Consider the following 18,352-nt stretch of genomic DNA (forward strand, 5'->3'; position numbering starts at 1 on the left):
GTGGCCTCCCGGCAGTGGGCGTGTCCTGTAGTCTCGTGGGGAATGGCGGCAAAGAAGATTTCAATCCCGCAGCAGCGCTAAAATCCGCTGCGCGGGGGCAGCCAACACGAAGATTTCAGGGGGGGAGATGCCCAAATACAAGAGAGCAAGGTGAGTAAAAACACAATTATAATTTGCAAGTTATTTAAAAAAAATTATTCTCGAGCGTAATCTCCCGGCTTCCGCCTCAGGAGCAAACAATCTTCTAATATGTCTTATTTTTCAGTAATTTTAGTATAATTTCGACTCTAGTTATGTTTGTTTCCATTGTGTACCACTCTTGAACTTTCTGGTTAGATTAATCCAAGCAAAACTCTTTTTAATACAAACGTTACGGAATGTGGCAATGCTAGCTTCAGGCTTAATTAAGGGATCTTTCACAGTAATTTCCAGTACTTTACTGCCATCTAACGGTCGTATTACATATTATGGAATTCTACACCCACTAAGCCACCATCAATATTCTATCCTATTAATAAACTTAATTGCTAATTTTAAAGCACTAATGTTACTCTCTTTAAACTTATCTGATGTTACTGGTTTTACGTTATGTCTTTTGTGCATTTTCTCTATCAATTCGTTTTGCCCCTTTGTGATCACTTACAATTTGATTTGTCTGTTAGTATGGTGAACAAGTAAACATGCAACAGTGTTGTTCATTTAAATGTTTTTGTGCCTTATTAAACGGTTTTAATTTGGGGTACCTCTTGTATTGAATAGTATTCAAGTAAAAAAATAAGACGCTTTTTCCATTAAAATAAATCCTCCTCTCTGTGGCCTCTTTCTACACATTAGAATGCACACTTGGACGTGCAAGAATTGTAGAGAGGAGACAGGAATGACGTAACAAAGACCCACTGTTCTCTGGTAAGGTCACAAAAGTATAAAACTGAGAGAGCACTTCCATTAAAGGTAAAATATATAGATATGTGTTTTTCTTTGATTAACTGTGATTGCGTACGCAGTATTGAACCAGAGGTTCTCAAACTATCAGATGAATGGCTATTGTTATATTTAAAGGTTGGGTCATTTTATTTCCGTGTTTATTTTCTTTTAATAAACTTTATTGGGACCTGTACATTTGTATGTTTGGATTTTAGAGTATCCCACAGCCAAATAATTTTGGATTTATACGAATGTGCACTTTGTTTTGGGGGAAAAATATTTTTATTGCCATTTTCTCTATTCATGTACATCACAATAGAAACAATGGCATTGGTAGACACGATAAATCTCACATTCATTTTACATCTTGGCATGATGGTAGGTAACATTGTGGTCTATAATCTCTTGAGTAGCCTCAGAGTCGATGATGGGTCTAAGGAGTGGTGGGGTAGTGTCAGCACCCACGCGAGGCAGTACACGAATGTGCACTTGATGTTGCACGTGGATTGCTCGCTTTGTGACTGGTTGACCTGCCAGCGTCATTCCTCAGGAATTGCCTTTAGATTCTGCTAAATAGTTTCACCTCTCATTTGCTGCTTGCATTGGTCTGGTTGAATCAGAGGGGCCGATTTACGAACATTATGCGTCGTGGATGCTCCACTTGTTGGTGCAGACACAACGCAAAATGTTATTTGTGATTTACAAAGCTAAGAAAATCAGATTTGTGTGGCTTTAAGTGGGATTTTCCCCCTAAAAAGTAACGCAACAATGGCAACAAGGTATTCTTTTCAACAAAAGGTCTCTGTCATTCCTTTTGGTCGATGTCAAAGAATTATTACACAGTGCTAGTTATCTGCACATATAAACACGGCTAAACATTTGACAGCCCAACATTTAAAACAATTGAAAAGTGTCATCTGCTTTGTTGCAAAGCTTCAAAACACGTTTATTCCTTTGAACATTTACTCTGAAAGCACATTGCGAACATTAAGAGCTTTATAACGGAAGTGACCCGTGGGATCAACAGGTGATTGCACCCATTTCTTGCAGCTCTGGAGTACATTTGTAAAAGGGAGGTGCAGACACTTTTTCACAACTCTTCACACATTTTGGGTCTGTACCATGCCAAGGGGGCGGTGCTTAATTTGAGCTGAGGTTTTTGGTGCTCAGCACCGGCACTTAATTGTCAACAAATGCGCTTGTGACAGTCTGCCACAAGGTGACACTGTATGACTAATTTAGTAATGACCACAACAGGTAAATATTAATTCAATATACACTAAAAACTGACCATTACCTGCTGCCCAAGCCAATCTTATGAAAAGGAAAAATTGGTTCTGTTGGGAGTGAACTTGATTTAAGGGACACTGAATGTGTACAAAAGATTATTACAGAAAAGTGTACCTAATCACAAGAAAACACACACACATAACAAACATTACTCTAACCAACGCAAAATGATTTTCATTCTCAATACATGATTGTTATTGCAATATAGAACTGACCCAAAAGACAATACATAAACACATTTAGTGATCAATAGTGTACAATAACATAAACAATCAACATAAAATTGACATCATGAACATATACTTAGACAAAAAACACTTTAAAAGAATGATGATCCGAGGTTCATAGCATATAACACCACAATATGTATTATTCAATATTTCAATGGTGGAATTGCATGGATCAATCAGATAGATAACGTCGACGTTTCAACCCTAGGAATACGTGTAGATTTATACGCATCAAAGACGGGTCTTCATCAGGACAACAACAACCGGTCAGTCTGAGGACTAAGAATCAATTTGTATGAATATATATCCTTGTGTCGCATACGGTGAAAGCAATCAAAAATATCACTGCGACATGGCAAAATTTCCTTTCGAAGCTCCTGCGCAGGGCAGACAAGTACCGTCAAGGCGATCAACAATTTTTAGAGCAGAATGAATCCGCTTCCAATCTCTCACAGTCCGGACAAACAAAGAGCCAATCTTATAGCTTTGGGCGCCTGAAATAGAACAAATTGTCACACAGAAGTGTGATGGGTAATAGTTGTGTTGTTACTATCACTGGCAGCATGGCAGGGGCAATGTTTGGTGCAAGCTGCAGTGGCCTCCTGACGAGAGGCCTGGCACTTATTTTTTTTTACAAATTAAGCACCGCAAGGGAGAATGCCTTCATTTTTACTGCAGTGTGGTCTCATACAATTGAGAGAATACCTTTGGATTTGTGCTCGTGCTGTTTTACAATTGTGGGCGCTGGGGAAAATCTGCTCCCGGACGGTGCCCTAAAAGTGCCCAGTGAAATACATTTTTCATAATTATATGTTTTGCATACATAATGATATCATGCAACTCACAAATGTATTTACTGTGCACTTTTCAGTTTTTTTTGTTGCAAATTTATATAGCGCGAACTCGACCCGAAGGTATTGGAGCGCTTTACACAAGCACCGTTTTTACAATACACATTCAGGCACGGCGACATTAAGTGATTTGCCCAGAATCACAGAATGTGGACCCGACCCCGAGGCTCGAACCCTGGTTTCCAGCACCAAAGTCGGCAGTCTAGCTAACAGACCACATCCTCTCCCCGTTTCAATTGACTGTATTTAATATAGGTCTCTTTTTAAATGGTAAATTTTGGTCTACTGTTGGTCCTTCTTGTCGTGAATCGTTTATTTATCAGAAGAGAAGCTGTACCAACAACTTCAAATGATGTATAATTTGTTATTGGTTCTCATGTGAATGTTTAACTTTATGCAATCCTCAGGGCACACAGTAATGAGCACCTGCGAGACAACATCTTGGAACAAATGCATCATCTTATGTTGCAGATAACCGAAGTTTGAAGGATACTGAGAGGCATTTCACTGTGCTTTACCTTGTGAAAATAATTCATCTGTCTTATCGACATGTACTTAAACCTAATTGGTCTCTTTCTTGGGAATTGTCTGTTGGTGTAATGCAATGTAGAAAAAGAGTGATTCAATGCAGAGTTAGCACAGAGATGCCTTTCTTCCGTGTCCAAGAATCTTTGCTCGACTCTTGGAGTGAATTAGGCCTGGGTGGTAAATTCCGTTCCGTTCGCGGAATTTGCGGAATTTGGGTAATTTCGCGTTCCGCGGAGAACGCGAAATTGCCCAAAAATCTGCGATCCGCGGCTTAGCGAAATTTTTTGCTTGTTCGCGTTCTCAATATGCGTGTTCGCGAGATATTTCACCCCGAGCACGCAAACAGCGATCGCGAACAGGAAAAAAGTATCGCGAACAAGCAATTCCGCGTGTTCGCGGAATTTCTGCGTGCTCGCGGAGATTTTTTACCGTTTCGCGGAGGTTTGCGTAACGCGATTGCGCAAATTCCGCCCACCCCTAGAGTGAATTCCCTTTTTAGGTCTCGCCTAGCGTTGCTGCGCACATGCTCAGCTCGCTCGGCAAGATTTAATGCATACGAGTAGTTTCTGTAAAGGGCATTAAGCCCCGCCCCTTATTCCCATTGGCTTACGTCACCGTTTATGTTAAATGGTGCGCCGCCATTGGGAATAAGCTTTCCAGGGTGCCTCCTTTTTCCTTTTTTGACCGGCCCACCCGGACTGGCTCGCCTTCATTACGGCTGTCGGGACAAAGTTTCTTATCAGAAGCTTCGTCATGCTGCCTTGCACATGCCAGTCCGGCTCTTTGATTGGGCCGGACAAAAAAGCAGACAGGTCGCCGCGTGTTTATTTTTGCATCTCGCTTTCACTTTAAAGGGAAAGCGCGATGCAAAAATAAACAGCGGATGCCTGACGAGCGATTGTTATTTATTGGTGCAACACTCCAGCTCTCATTTTCACACGGCGGTGACAGACTCGTGCTTTATTCACACTATCGATATCACATTACTGTTTTCATGTGCACTTGTCTGATCCACACGCCTACTCTTATATGCACGTTTGCATTTACAAAATTTATTAAGAGACATATTAATACAACAATCATAAAAACTCTGGACACAGCGGCGCTGATTGGAAAGACCTGTATTACAAATTCACTTTTCAAAACCATGGCTTCTAAGACTCTCTATCAGAAAGTTCTGGTCTACGAAGAACCATTAGTTTTATGGTTTCAGGGAAAGTGAAACTCGGTTGAGGGGAATACAAACAGTCCTAGATATAGCTGCTGTAAGGACTACGTCAAAGAGAACAGAGTGCCGTGATTTAATGTTATACACAACAGAGAAAGCAAACAGTACAAAGATTGGCAAGGAGTGGCCAGCGTTCTGTCTGCTGTAAGATTAAAAGATAACTCTGGCCTAGTGGCGCTTGAGAGGCCAAGGAAGGGAGGGGCAGAAGGTGTGCCAGAGACGTGCCGCTTCAATGATCCGCTCAGGGGGCTAGCTTCCCACAGGCCTCTAAATGCTTCTTGCTATCTTCCTTCCCAAGACCCTCAGGCCGAACTGGCCCATCCCGGGCCGACCGGGCACCCTGTGATTGTCAGGTGAGGTAATGAAACCGTTACATGCGCGGTATTAAGAGGAGAAAAGACGCAATTAGCCGAGAAATTACTCTGATCTCGGTGATATTTACCCCAAATAATCACACACTACGAAGGGCCGGGCGTGATTGACAGGCTAATCCAGTCTGGATAGGCCGGCGCCCGCAGCCGGTGAGCCGCGCACCTCCGAGCTGATAACGCGCCAGCTGTGCATCGCTGATAGCGCCTCCTCACCCCGCACATTCCGCAGGTTTAACAGATGATGTATTGACCGCTAATGACCAGATCCTCCCCAAACCTGAAATAAAACGCGCTAATCCCTTTTTTTGCCAGGTCTATGAATTAGTAATGTAAAATGCATAAACGGTGGTAATTCATCGGTGTTAGCACGGTTGTGTTTGAAATAGAACAGGCCCCTTTTGCCCTTATTTCCAAAGCTAGATGGAGGCGAGACGTGTTCGTCGACTCTAAGCCGCAGGATAAAGCGATCTAACGTCTGGGAGGCGGGAGGGCAAGTGCGGAGCAGAGGGGTGGATTCAAAGAGTTAAAAACATATATTTCCGAGAACGTCTATCGACGTCAGCGAGGGGCAGCCAGGGCCGGACAGGCCTTTTTTTCCACCGGGCATGTCCCCACTGAGCTGCAGCCCTTTTGTATTGTTGCAGTTTTATATAGAGTGACCTCCACCCGAAGGTAGCAGAGCACTTTACATGAGCATCAGTTACCTTACACAATGACATATTCATTTTTGGTAGCGTGGGGAGATTACCTTATTTGCCCAGAATCACAGGATGTTGAGCCGACGCTGAGGCTCGTACCTGGTTCCCCAAGATTCAAAGTCGGATGGATGGAAAAAGAGAGCCTGCAGAGGAGACGTTCTGCCATCTATTCATTCATTATTCCATTTTTCACCATTCCATCCACTCACACATCTCCCATCTATGCATCCATCCATCCATCCATATGTCCATCCACCCATACTTTCCTCCTTTGACTTACACTTCTATCTGTAATGGCTTTCATCCATCAATTGTTCCGCTTTGCCATTCATTCTCTCAGACTTCCATTTACTCTGCCATCCTTTCACCCGTCCATCCACTTCTCCATTCACCTATCATTCCTCCACCCTAGCATTCATCCACCCGCTCATCCGGTCTATCATTTGTCCTAGCTTTCTTTCATCTTTTCTTCCTCTCACCTTTCCTTCCTTTCATTCTTCTTTCCCTTTTGTATTAACACTTGTTTCTTCACCTCAATTGTGAACTTTTACTGATTTCTACACAAAAGAGGTCCATTAAGAACCCCACCCCTCTGCAGCTGCTAAAGTGGGGGGTTCACAACGCCCCTGGTTGGAGGTTGCAGCCGCAGACAACCCTTTTTGAGTCACAGCATTCCTACTCCATTTCCTGATCTCAGAAGCCGCAAAGGGAGATTTCCAGGTACAAAGGAAATAGATGATTGGTCGAGCAGCGGTCAATTTATTTTTCGCTGCCACCTCTCAGGTATCAGCAGCAGGCCACCTTAATGACCAGCTTAATGACCTCTTCACATTATGAGGAACTTCTGCCTTCAGGGATTGTTAAAAGTTAACTAGGCCTCAGGAGGACTTGGAGAACTTCAGACAACTACTGGAAGTAAGAAAAATTGCCCATTTTCACTGAACTAAGCGGGCATAATCTAAAACGTTCCTCGCCATAGGTAGATGCAGGGCTTTAAGTGGGCTGGGTCCGGCCGGTGCTCAGCACCAGCAGTCCTAACACGCATTGGCATAGCCAATAGGTCTCACTTTTGGGACCTTATAAGTATTTAGTTATGCAGCACAATATCCTTGGTGCAACATCAACTATTGCATGGCTAAACACTTATAAGGTCCCAAAGGCGAGACCTATTGGCTATGTGTATTGCATTTGCCATTTTACACGTTACACGTGCTAAACTGCATATTGACCTCGATTCCATGTGATGCTCTGGTCTTCCATTTTGTTGTATTGCATTTCCATTTTGTGCTGCTTTGACCTGTAGTTACACTTCAGCAGTAACAAACGTGTTTTTCACGTAAACCAGTACGAGCTGGTGCAAGACATACCTCGTGAGGTTATTTTGTGCCTTGAGCTTGTTTTTGTGCATTCTATGCTTATCTCTAGGACATAGGGAGGATGCGCTGTGCAAGGCTCTCCAAGGCCGGAGATAGGGAAAGGAATTTCTTTTGCGTCGGCGCACCCAAGCAGAATCTGGCCAGGTCTGTATGGGTGGGTCTGACGCAGAGATGCGGCCAGCACCTATGATGGATAGATGGGCGAGAACGCATGCTAGAGGGTTCTCGAACGTGTTGATTTAACTATAAAAAGCGGTGTCCGTGAGGTGGAGCTCAGGAACTCAGTCTTGGAGTGGACGCACTCGCGGGACGACTTTGTTGCCCGGAGAGATTACTTCCTGTGCCCCAGTCTCTACAGGGTTCCCGACTTGGTGTTTTCGGTGCTTGGCCAGGGATGTTGAAGACTCCGGTGCAGACGCATCTGGTGAGGTGATTTGTACATTAACTGTTTAGAAATCTATATTCAGGGTCTCATATTTGTATATGTATATATCTATATATATATAGTGTGGTGTATTCTTTCACTTGGTGCCTAAGAACTTACTAGCTTCAGTGACTTATTGCCTTTGTCTACGATACTAATAAAGCTCATTTTACCTCCAGAGGAGTGTCGGAGTTTCTGTGTAAGTAAGTGGTGTGTGTAAGTTTAGATTACACAAGTGGGCAAGGCAATACATTTTGGCGTAGTCGGTGGCAGGATTCGTAAATTACGCGGGTAGGAACATGTTTAAAAAGACGAAAGGTGGTTTTGGTTCCTTGGCACCAAGTGAAATTCCTTTTGCCCCCATGCAAATTCCTGGATGGGAGGCGACGCCGTACTCCGTGCTGGCGCGTGAGTATTCTAAAAGCACAGGATTAAGTGAGAGCTGGTTTGACTGTTTGGGCGAAGCAACACCAGAAGATGTTTTAAATTGTTTACAGAAAGTTCCTGTAGAAAAAGGTAAAGAATTATATACAGTGAGCCGCCGAGGTTGGGCTCTGGTGCATGCCTACCGTCAAGTTTTTCACAAAGGCTTATCTCTGCAGCAGGAACAGTTAAGCTTAGAAAAACAACTTGATGAAGCTAAGTATATGTCTACGATGCTTTCCTGTCAGAATAAGCTATTACAAGACAAATTAGAAACATATCAGACTATAGCAGAATGGGCTGCAGTCCGTGTCGCTTAATAGAGATACAAGAAAAGGAGGGGTAGAGTGAGTAAGCGAAAAGTCCATTTAGCGATTGCCAAAGCAGGCTTAAATTTTGATCCATCCACCTGGGACTCTAACATCTGGGAATCATCAGAGTTCTCCTCGGAAGGAGAGCAGCCTTTACAGAGAGAAAGGGAGGAGGAGGTAAATAATAGTAAGTGAGTGGAAGTGCAGCCCATTCTAAGACGGAAACTTCAATCCGGTCCACATAACCCGCAGGGAGTTATGTTAAATAGTCTGGAGGATTTTACTCAACAGGAGATCAATGATATTTTAGAGAGATTTAGACAGAAGCCTGGCGAGGCACTATTAACTTGGATGGTGCGCCTCTATGATCAAGGTGCTTCTGGGGTTATGTTAGACGGTGGGGATGCTGCCAAATTTTGTACTCTCTGTACTGATCCCACTGTGCAGGGACACTTCCGGACTTTCCACGGTGATGACCAAACTACCCTGTTGCAGCTAGCCGCACAGGGATGTAGTCATAAGTACCCCACAGATTCAGATTGGCCTGGGAATGAAAAACCATGGTTTATCCTACGAGATGCCTCGCAGAGAATTAAGGAGGAGGGATTGAAGCTGGCAATCCTTATAGGTGAGGCGCATGATTTTATGGGTCAGAGAATGACTGTGTCCGTGCGGAACAAAATCATTCGTTTGGCACCCCCTGCATACAAAGCGGTGATAATGACTCTGTTAATCAATCAAACTGGTAATACCATAGGAGAAGTAGTCGAGGCAGTCCGTGAGCTGGGAGAGCTTGGGGAATAGAACAAGCCAGACAGGGCTTCGCGCTCAGAGTCCCGCACTGATAACAACCGAGTAACCCGACATGATATGTTTTTGGCGCTGTTAAAGGATGGGGTGTTGAGGAGTGAAATTGATGGTATTGAGACCAAAAGCATGTGGGAAATGTACCGTAAGCGAGGACTGGATAAAAAGGAGGGGAGTAGGCATGTGAATAGAAAAGATAACAAGAAAGTAAGTTGCAGGGAAGCAGAGCTTGAGGAGAAGCATGACAAGGCAGGTGCGGAGAGAGAGAGGGAGTCTCATGTGAGGGTGACAAAAGAGAAAAGTTGGGACCGAGATTGCACAGATTCAGATGGGGACCGGGAAGAGGAGGAGTTGTTTCCCAAGGATTACCCAACATTGTATTCAGATCTGCGCCGGGAACTGCGCCGGGCAGATGCAGAGCTGCGCAGGCGAAAGTTAGATTAGGAAATGGGCCAAGCTCCGGTGCAGGGATGGGCTCGCAAAGATAATAGACCACATGTGAGGGTTGAGATCTATTGGAAATATAGAAATGTTCAGGAGGTGCGAGCTTTAGTAGACACCGGAGCGGAGGCCACATTGATACATGGCAATCCACAAAAATTTAAAGGACAGTATTTTACTATCACGGGTTTGGGTGGACAGGAGACACCAGCGGTGCAAACGGTAATTCAGATGATAATAGGCAGACTTCCCAAGAGAGCATACACCGTCTTGATTGTGCCCATTCCCGAGTACATCATTGGTATTGACATTCTGAAAGGTATGACCTTATATTTAGATGACGGATGCTATCAGTTTGGGTCAAAGCAGTACCTCTCGGTGGCTGCTGTGAGGGTGGGGCGCTTGAAGATTCCCCCAGTGAAGGTGCCCCAAGCAACAAAAGTGGTTCACATGAAGCAGTACAGGATCCCAGGGGGACATGATGAGATTACCGCAACCATACAGGACTTGGTGGAGGCGGGGGTGGTGAGACCGGTTACCACAGCGTGGAATAACCCTGTGTGGCCCGTGCGCAAACCGGATGGAAGTTGGCTCATGACTGTTGATTACCGCGAGCTGAATAAGCATACGCCCCCGTTGACAGCCGCGGTCACCGACACTATCACTTTGATTGAGAAAATTCAGAAACACAATGGGACATGGTATGCGGCACTTGATATTGCTAATGCTTTTTTCACAATTCCAATTGCCCCCGAGTCCCAGGAACAATTCTCCTTCTCGTGGAATGCTAGACAGTTTACATTCCAATCTTTGCCACAGGGGTATTTACATAGCCCTACAATCTGTCACCGGTTGGTGGCAGAGCATTTGGATGAGGTGTCAGTTATTCCTGGGGTACAGCTTTGTCATTAAATTGATGATGTGTTGATTCAAGGAGAGACCCAAGAACAGGTGCAGGCTCAGCTAGACAGAATTGTAGAGCATTTGCAGAGCAAAGGGTGGGTGATTAACCCAGAGAAGGTGCAGGGACCCTCCCAGAGTGTGAAGTTTTTAGGTATTCAGTGGCATCAGGGGCATAGAGAGGTGCTGCCACAAGTAAGGCAAAAGATCAAGGAGTTTGCAGTGCCGCGAAACAGGAAGGAGGTGCAGCGCTTCATTGGATTGTTTGGTTTTTGGAGACAGCACATTCCCCATTTGAGTCAGATCTTGGCCCCTCTGTACAAGGTTACGCGGAAGAAGCATGAATTTGAGTGGGGGGAGGCCCAGCAACAGGCATTTGAGTCAGCGAAGGAGGCTATACAGCTTGCCCTGGATCTATGGCCCATACGAGAGGGAAGCATTGATTTGAATGTAACAGTCCAGGATTAGTATGCGACCTGGAGCCTGTGGCAAAAACAGGGGAGACAAAAAGTGCCCCTAGGGTTTTGGACAAAGAAATTACCTGATGCTGGAGAGCGGTACACTCCTTTCGAAAAGCAGTTGTTGGCATGTTATTGGGCTCTGGTGGATACCGAGCAATTGACCTTGGGACACAATGTGTTTTTGAGACCTGAAATTCCTATCATGCATTGGGTGATGAGCTCACCCAAGACACACAGGATTGGGCATGCACAGGAGGCTAGCGTCATAAAGTGGAACTGGTACATACAAGACAGGGCACGAGTGGGTCCTAAAGGTACCGCAGTGCTGCATGAACAAGTGGCGCAAACTTCAGTAGCAGATGCAGAAATGTTGCAAGATGTACCCAAAGTGCGAAAGTCCCCAGTGAAATGGGGCGGGCCATTCTCAGAGTTGTCCGCGGAGGACAAAAAGCATGTGTGGTTTACAGATGGCTCAGCCAGATATGTGGGGACCATGAGACATTGGAAAGCGGTGTCATACAATCCTGTGACCAAAAAGTTGCTGTCGACTACTGGAGAGGGAAGAAGTAGTCAGTTTGCAGAATTGTACGCAGTTTACCAGGCTTTAAAGCAAGAGCTCCCTGGTACATGTCACATTTATACTGATTCATGGTCTACGGCCAATGGGTTAGCCACTTGGCTTCCCACATGGCATGCTCGTAATTGGATGATTCACAATAGGGAGGTTTGGGGAAAGGAGTTGTGGCAGGAGATTTGGGAATTGTTGTCTTAGAGTACAGTCACAGTTTATCATGTTGATGCTCATTGCCCGACTGACTCACTAGAGCGTTGGTGCAGACAAAGAAGTGAAGATTCGTGAAACTGAGGTGACGACGCAGGATTCTGACTTGGTGGGCATGGCTAAATGGGCGCATCAGAAAAGCGGACATTTGGGCGAGCGAGCCACTAGCAGGTGGGCAGAAAGTAGAGGGATGCACATTTCCCTAGATTTGATTAAAACTGCGATTATTCACTGTCCCGTTTGTCAGCATACCCAACACAGACCGGTTCCACAGGTAGTGAGAGGCCAGCTAGGCAGAGGGAAGTTGCCAGGGCAAATATGGCAAATTGATTTCATCGGGCCAATGCCAATGAGTCGAGGATGTCAGTATGCCTGTACGGTGGTGGATACCTATTCTGGCTATCTCATCGACTTTCCATGGAAGAGAACAACCCAGTCTAACACTCTGAAAACTTAGAATTTGTTGATTTTGTATTACGGAATTCCTTTGCAGGTCCAGAGTGACAATGGGTCACACTTCAAAGGAAAGATGGTGCAAGATTTTTGTGTGCAGCATAACATTGAGTGGATCTATCACATACCCTACTACCCACAGGCAGCGGGTTTGATTGAGAGAATGAATGGTTTGTTGAAAGAGCAGTTGAAAAAGTTGTCTGATGGGTCATTGAAGGGGTGGAGGGATCACTTGTCTGATGCATTGCAAATTTTGAACAACCGACCCCTTGCTGATGCAGAAACTCCTTTGATGCGCATGTTGACCCCAGCTTTGCAGATCAAGCCCCATGTGGCCACAAACACGATTCTGTACTGGGAGACAGCTCCCGGAGCTTTAGCTCCATACCGTGCCACACCAGAAGCTGCTGGTCTTGATTTACATGCCCTGAAATTCTATCGACTGCAACCACGAGACATTACCTTGATTGAGACAGGAGTTGGAAATCAAATTCCCCCAGAGCATTTCGGACTGATCGCTCCTCGATCTGGGCTTGCCCTTAAAGGCATCCAGGTTTTGGGAGGGGTGGTCGATGCCGATTACCAGGGGGAGATCAAAGTTATCCTATTGAACAGTGGAGACAATGATCTGATTGTGCGACCAAGTTGCACAAATGGTCATCATGCCGGTTTATGGAGGAAATGTCATGAAGGGGACGGCCCCAGCCCTTCTAACTGTGCGAGGAAAGGGCGGGTTCGGATCTACTGACAAGAACCCAAGGGTGAAAGTATGGGTAGAGTCCCCAAACAAGCCTCCTGAACCTGCAGAACTAATTGCTAAGGGAAAGGATAATATCCTTGTCATCATGAGACCCGGACAGGAAAAGTGGGAAAATGTACCTGCTGAAAAATGTTATTTACGAGAGTGATTATACCAGTTTGTTTTCTGTTTCTAGATCACAGTATGGCTTGCCGCTGCGATGCTTGTGCTGTGTGGTCTGTGTTTGGGCGTGTCCGGGAGGGCCCGGGGATGCCGAAGGGGATCAACCGCCCGAGTCGGATGACAGCATTGTTGCAGCAACCAGATAACATCTGGGCCTACTTGGCCGAGAATGTGCTGAACACCTCCCACTTCTGTATGAGAAATCTTCAGAGTACAGCTGATATGATATCCACTTGTCTTGTTGCCGTACCTACCCCTGCACGTGTGCTTCTGCACATCTTCAACCAAACTAACTTTGATGGGGTAGTGGAGGAAACTGATGTTCAAACACATCTGAGTCTTTATGAGTACTGTCGTTTTTGCCCGGAGATTACAGATAACCTCTGGAGGAACATGACGAGTATTGTTACCTACAACATCACTACTGGAGACGTTTGCTATCAACTAACTTGTGACCCTGCCAAAATTGGCAAGTGTGGCCAATTGAAACTAGAGAAAAGCACACAATTGACCACTGATCAACAAACACTATGTCAGTCACGACATGACAGTTTTTGCAGTAATGTTACCAATCATATGGTCTGTAATCATACAGTATTAACCGCTAGCCATATTAACCATGTGAAATTATCTAAGGGATGGCAATATTTCATACACTTACATACCAGCTAATATAACTGGAGGACCTTGTGCCTTATCACGATTAAGTCTTATGCTTTTTCCTATGCAGTCTATCACACATATTCGCTCCCCTAGAGCTGCTGTTCAATTACCTGAGGATTGTGATTCCAATATTGACTTGCTTTCTAGGGCAGAGTATACTAGTTTGGCTATTTCCATTGTAGGAGTGCCAGGACTGTCCGTTTATAATGCAAGAACTATTGCTAAGCTTGCCTGTTTAATTGCAAAGAATCTCAATCATACTTCTGCCGCTTTAGCTGATTTGTTATTAGATGTTTAAGGAACGAGAAAAGCTGTTTTGCAGAATAGGGCAGCTGTGGACTATTTGTTGTTGAAACATAACCACGGTTGCGAGGACTTTGATGGACTCTGTTGTTTCAATGTATCTGATCATTCTACATCTATCCATGCGCATATTAATGCTTTAAAAGATTTAGTGAAAGGGGTTACCCAAAACGTTGATCAAGGATGGTGGGATTGGTTGTTTGGGTGGCTACCTAATTTTAGACAGCTTCGTTATATCTTGGGTGTTATCGTAGTGATTATTTGTGTTTCTATTTCATTATGTTGTTGTATTCAATGTATTCCTAATCTTCTCTCTCTTCTTCGTCCCAGATCCATAGTATTTAGGCCAATGGAATATGATGGGTGAATCGAGGTTCAAGGGGTGGAATGTATTGCATTTGCCATTTTACACGTTACACGTGCTAAACTGCATATTGACCTCGATTCCATGTGATGCTCTGGTCTTCCATTTTGTTGTATTGCATTTCCATTTTGTGCTGCTTTAAACTGTAGTTACACTTCAGCAGTAACAAACATGTTTTTCACGTAAACCAGTACGAGCTGGTGCAAGACATAGCTCGTGAGGTTATTTTGTGCCTTGAGCTTGTTTTTGTGCATTCTATGCTTATCTCTAGGACATAGGGAGGATGCGCTGTGCAAAGCCTCTCCAAAGCCGGAGATAGGGAAAGGAATGTCTTTTGCCCCTGCGCACCCAAGCAGAATCTGGCCAGGTCTGTATGGGTGGGTCTGACGCAGAGATGCGGCCAGCACCTATGATGGATAGATGGGCGAGAACGCCTGCTAGAGGGTTCTCGAACGTGTTGATTTAGCTATAAAAAGCGGTGTCTGTGAGGTGGAGCTCAGGAACTCAGTCTTGGAGTGGACGCACTCGCGGGACGACTTTGTTGCCCGGAGAGATTACTTTCTGTGCCCCAGTCTCTACAGGATTCCCGACTTGGTGTTTTCGGTGCTTGGCCAGGGATGTTGAAGACTCCGGTGCAGACGCATCTGGTGAGGTGCTTTGTACATTAACTGTTTAGAAATCTATATTCAGGATCTCATATTTGTATATATATATATATATATATATGTATTCTTTCACTTGGTGCCTAAGAACTTGCTAGCTTCAGTGACTTATTGCCTTTGTCTACGATACTAATAAAGCTCATTTTACCTGCAGAGGAGTGTCGTAGTTTCTGTGTAAGTAAGTGGTGTGTGTAAGTTTAGATTACGCAAGTGGGCAAGGCAATACACTATGCCAATGCATGTTTATTGCTTATGAACAGCTGCCCTTTGCTTCTTTCTAAAGAAGCTTTACTTGACTTTCAGAAGCTTGTATGGGGACACCTTATCTTGACCCCATTTGCTCAGACTTCCTCCTAGCTTTGCAGTGTAGGGATGTCCTTCATGGGAATTTAAGTCTGCTTTGTGTTATTTTGAGACCACTTTATAACCGCTGGTCCTTGCATTTATGATTTTGAATTGTATTGACTAATGCAGTAGCATTCATGCATTGGCTATTGAATTCCAACTAATTTGAGGATTTGAGTTTGTAGCTTTGCTAATCCTTTATTAAGCCTTTGTGGTTTGCAAATCTAGTACTCTCTGTCATTTTTTGGAGCCTAATGTGCTTCATGTTTTTGAAGTGCATTGATTGTGATGTCAGCCTCAGTAGGATACATCCACATGAGTACAGCCTTAACTTGAGTTTGCCACAAAATTTGCATTGTAGAAAGTGCTGCATTACTAGGAAGTGCTGCATAGTTATTGCTCCCAAAGGATGCATCTTAGGAGTCCTTTGTGGGGTTTCTGGGACCTTGTAGGTACCACACAGAGGTAGTCACACACTTCAACCCATCTGTTTTCTTGCCTGCCCATACTAGGCAGGACTGTCCATTGATAATGAAACATGAAGTGTTGGTTTAGATTAAAACCTTTGCTTTATCTTTCACTGTTGAGCTTTCCCAGCTTAGGAGCAAATTCAGGAGTTTACTCCTGTGCTCGGTGAAGTGCCCTTCATTGTGCGATGTGGTGCATGGTTCCACTCTGCTGTGGGACCTGAAGATGAGGGGCACATGGCACAGATTGGACAGTACACTGAAATTCTGCCCCTCATCATCTTCTTCTGCCCGGGCTGCCATGGGGATGGCCTTGCCTGAGGACAGGGATTTCACCTCAGCACTTTTGAAATGCGGTGAGCGTGTACTGGGAATGGGAAGGTTGTGCACAGCAGGGGAAAAGAATGGCCAGTGTAAGGGAATCTCTTCCTTTCTAAAAAGAATTCCCTCTGGCGTCCTTTTCCAGGGTTTCCTGCCTGTGCATCAGCAGTGAATACACATCCACGATGCTTCTCTCCATATAACTGGTGAACGGCGCCATGGATCTGTCTCATCTTGCGTTGAGGGCTGTAGTGCAGGAGCAGAGTAGCCCTATGCGAGCTGGACGCCCAGGAGACACTTGACCTGCAGCTGGAGAAGGCGACCCGTTTGGAGGGGCTGGAGGCCAGGCCTACAGTGCTGCTGATTCAACCCCAGACTCCAGAGAAGACTATCAAAGGGGCAGTAAGTTTCCAAGAGTCTGTTTACTTGCTCTGCGATGTCCATCAGACCTTTCTGCGGGACTGTTCTGAAATAAGAGCCGAACCAGCCGAAGAGGTGAGGAATGGAGCTTGGTGGCATGGGGTAGGTGCAGTCCAGACACATAATGCCCAATGTCTAGGTTTGTGTACAGGATAACAGTTGTTTCTTTTGTTCCTTGGCTCAGAGTTCTTTACAGCGTGCCCGTTTCCACGACTTTTCATTTGCTGCAAGTGTTTTGAGGTAGTGTTAAAAATGAGTGCATTACAAATGTGTAGACACTCCTCGCATGCTTAGGTAAGGAAACTGTGGCTTAAAAAAGGCATCCTTTGTTCAGGATCACACTAATTAGTGATGCTGGGATTAAAACTTGGAAAAAAAATCAAAATTCTCTTTGAGAGCTCACACATCTCTGACATCCAAGATACAGGTGAGATTCCATATGCCTGTTAACTAGATGAAATAATTTAAGCATGCACAAAGGTGCATGCTTTCCTAGCAGTGACATTGTCTGCAGTAATACAAAAATACTAAGCGTTAAAGAACCATACATGTCAAAATACACAATCTTCTGTTCTTGATGCTTGTGGTTGCTCGCTATTGCAAATTTACCCTTTCTTCAGGGTCATCCCAGATTTTTGCTTTCTGGTGCTGAATCCGTATTTGTATTGGCGACAGGAATCTGAACCCCCTTTATCTTTGCTAACCTGGGGTAAAGTGCTTGTGCTCCCATCTCTAAACATGTTACAATTGGTAGACACCTTATTGGCACATTTATTTACTTGTAAGTCTCTAGTATATGGTACCATATGTACCCAGCACCTGTAAATTACATACGAGTGGGCTACAGCACTCATTGTGCCACCCCCGAAAGTGTCCCTATGAACATTTCTCCAGGCCAGTCCCTGCAACCTAGGTGTGCAGATTAAATTGCTAATTTAACCTGGTAAAATAAACATTTTGCCATGCCTAATTTTTCTTTTTTAGTACTTCTAAGTCACCCCTAAGCTAGGTACTAAATGCCCATGGGCAGGGTGCTCTGCATTGAAAAATGAGGACATGTATATCTAATGTGTTACATATCGTGGCTGTGAAACTCCACCAAAGTAATTTTTCACTGTGGTGAGGCTGCCTCTCCCGTAGGCTAGCATTGGGTTATACCATTACATTTAAAAAGTGCTAATTTCAGCTTGGGAGTAGCTAGAAAAATGGTTTAAAGACTCATTTTAATTGTAATGCTTGCTTTGAACTCAGGAGCCCAGAAGTGACTACATCAGTCAGTTGGCTGACCTTGTGTTTGAGCTGCAGGACCGCAGCAACCTTCCAGAGGCCCTTTCCCTGCAACTGTCCTGCTGAACAGTACCGGCTGGACCTGCCTTGGGCCCTGTTGG

The 18,352-nt window shown here is 44.7% G+C and overlaps 1 long non-coding RNA gene across 1 annotated transcript in view; it reads left to right on the forward strand.

Annotated features, from left to right (window-relative positions):
* Positions 1-18,352, forward strand: part of LOC146821658 (uncharacterized) — a 23,996-nt gene continuing 5,644 nt past the window's right edge. Inside the window, exons 1-2 of the long non-coding RNA XR_014963189.1 lie at positions 1-150; positions 835-906. This is a non-coding gene — a long non-coding RNA (uncharacterized LOC146821658). The remainder of the gene's footprint in view (positions 151-834; positions 907-18,352) is intronic.

Source organism: Triturus cristatus, chromosome 6, assembly GCF_964204655.1.
Source record: "Triturus cristatus chromosome 6, aTriCri1.1, whole genome shotgun sequence".
Lineage (NCBI taxonomy): Eukaryota > Metazoa > Chordata > Amphibia > Caudata > Salamandridae > Triturus > Triturus cristatus.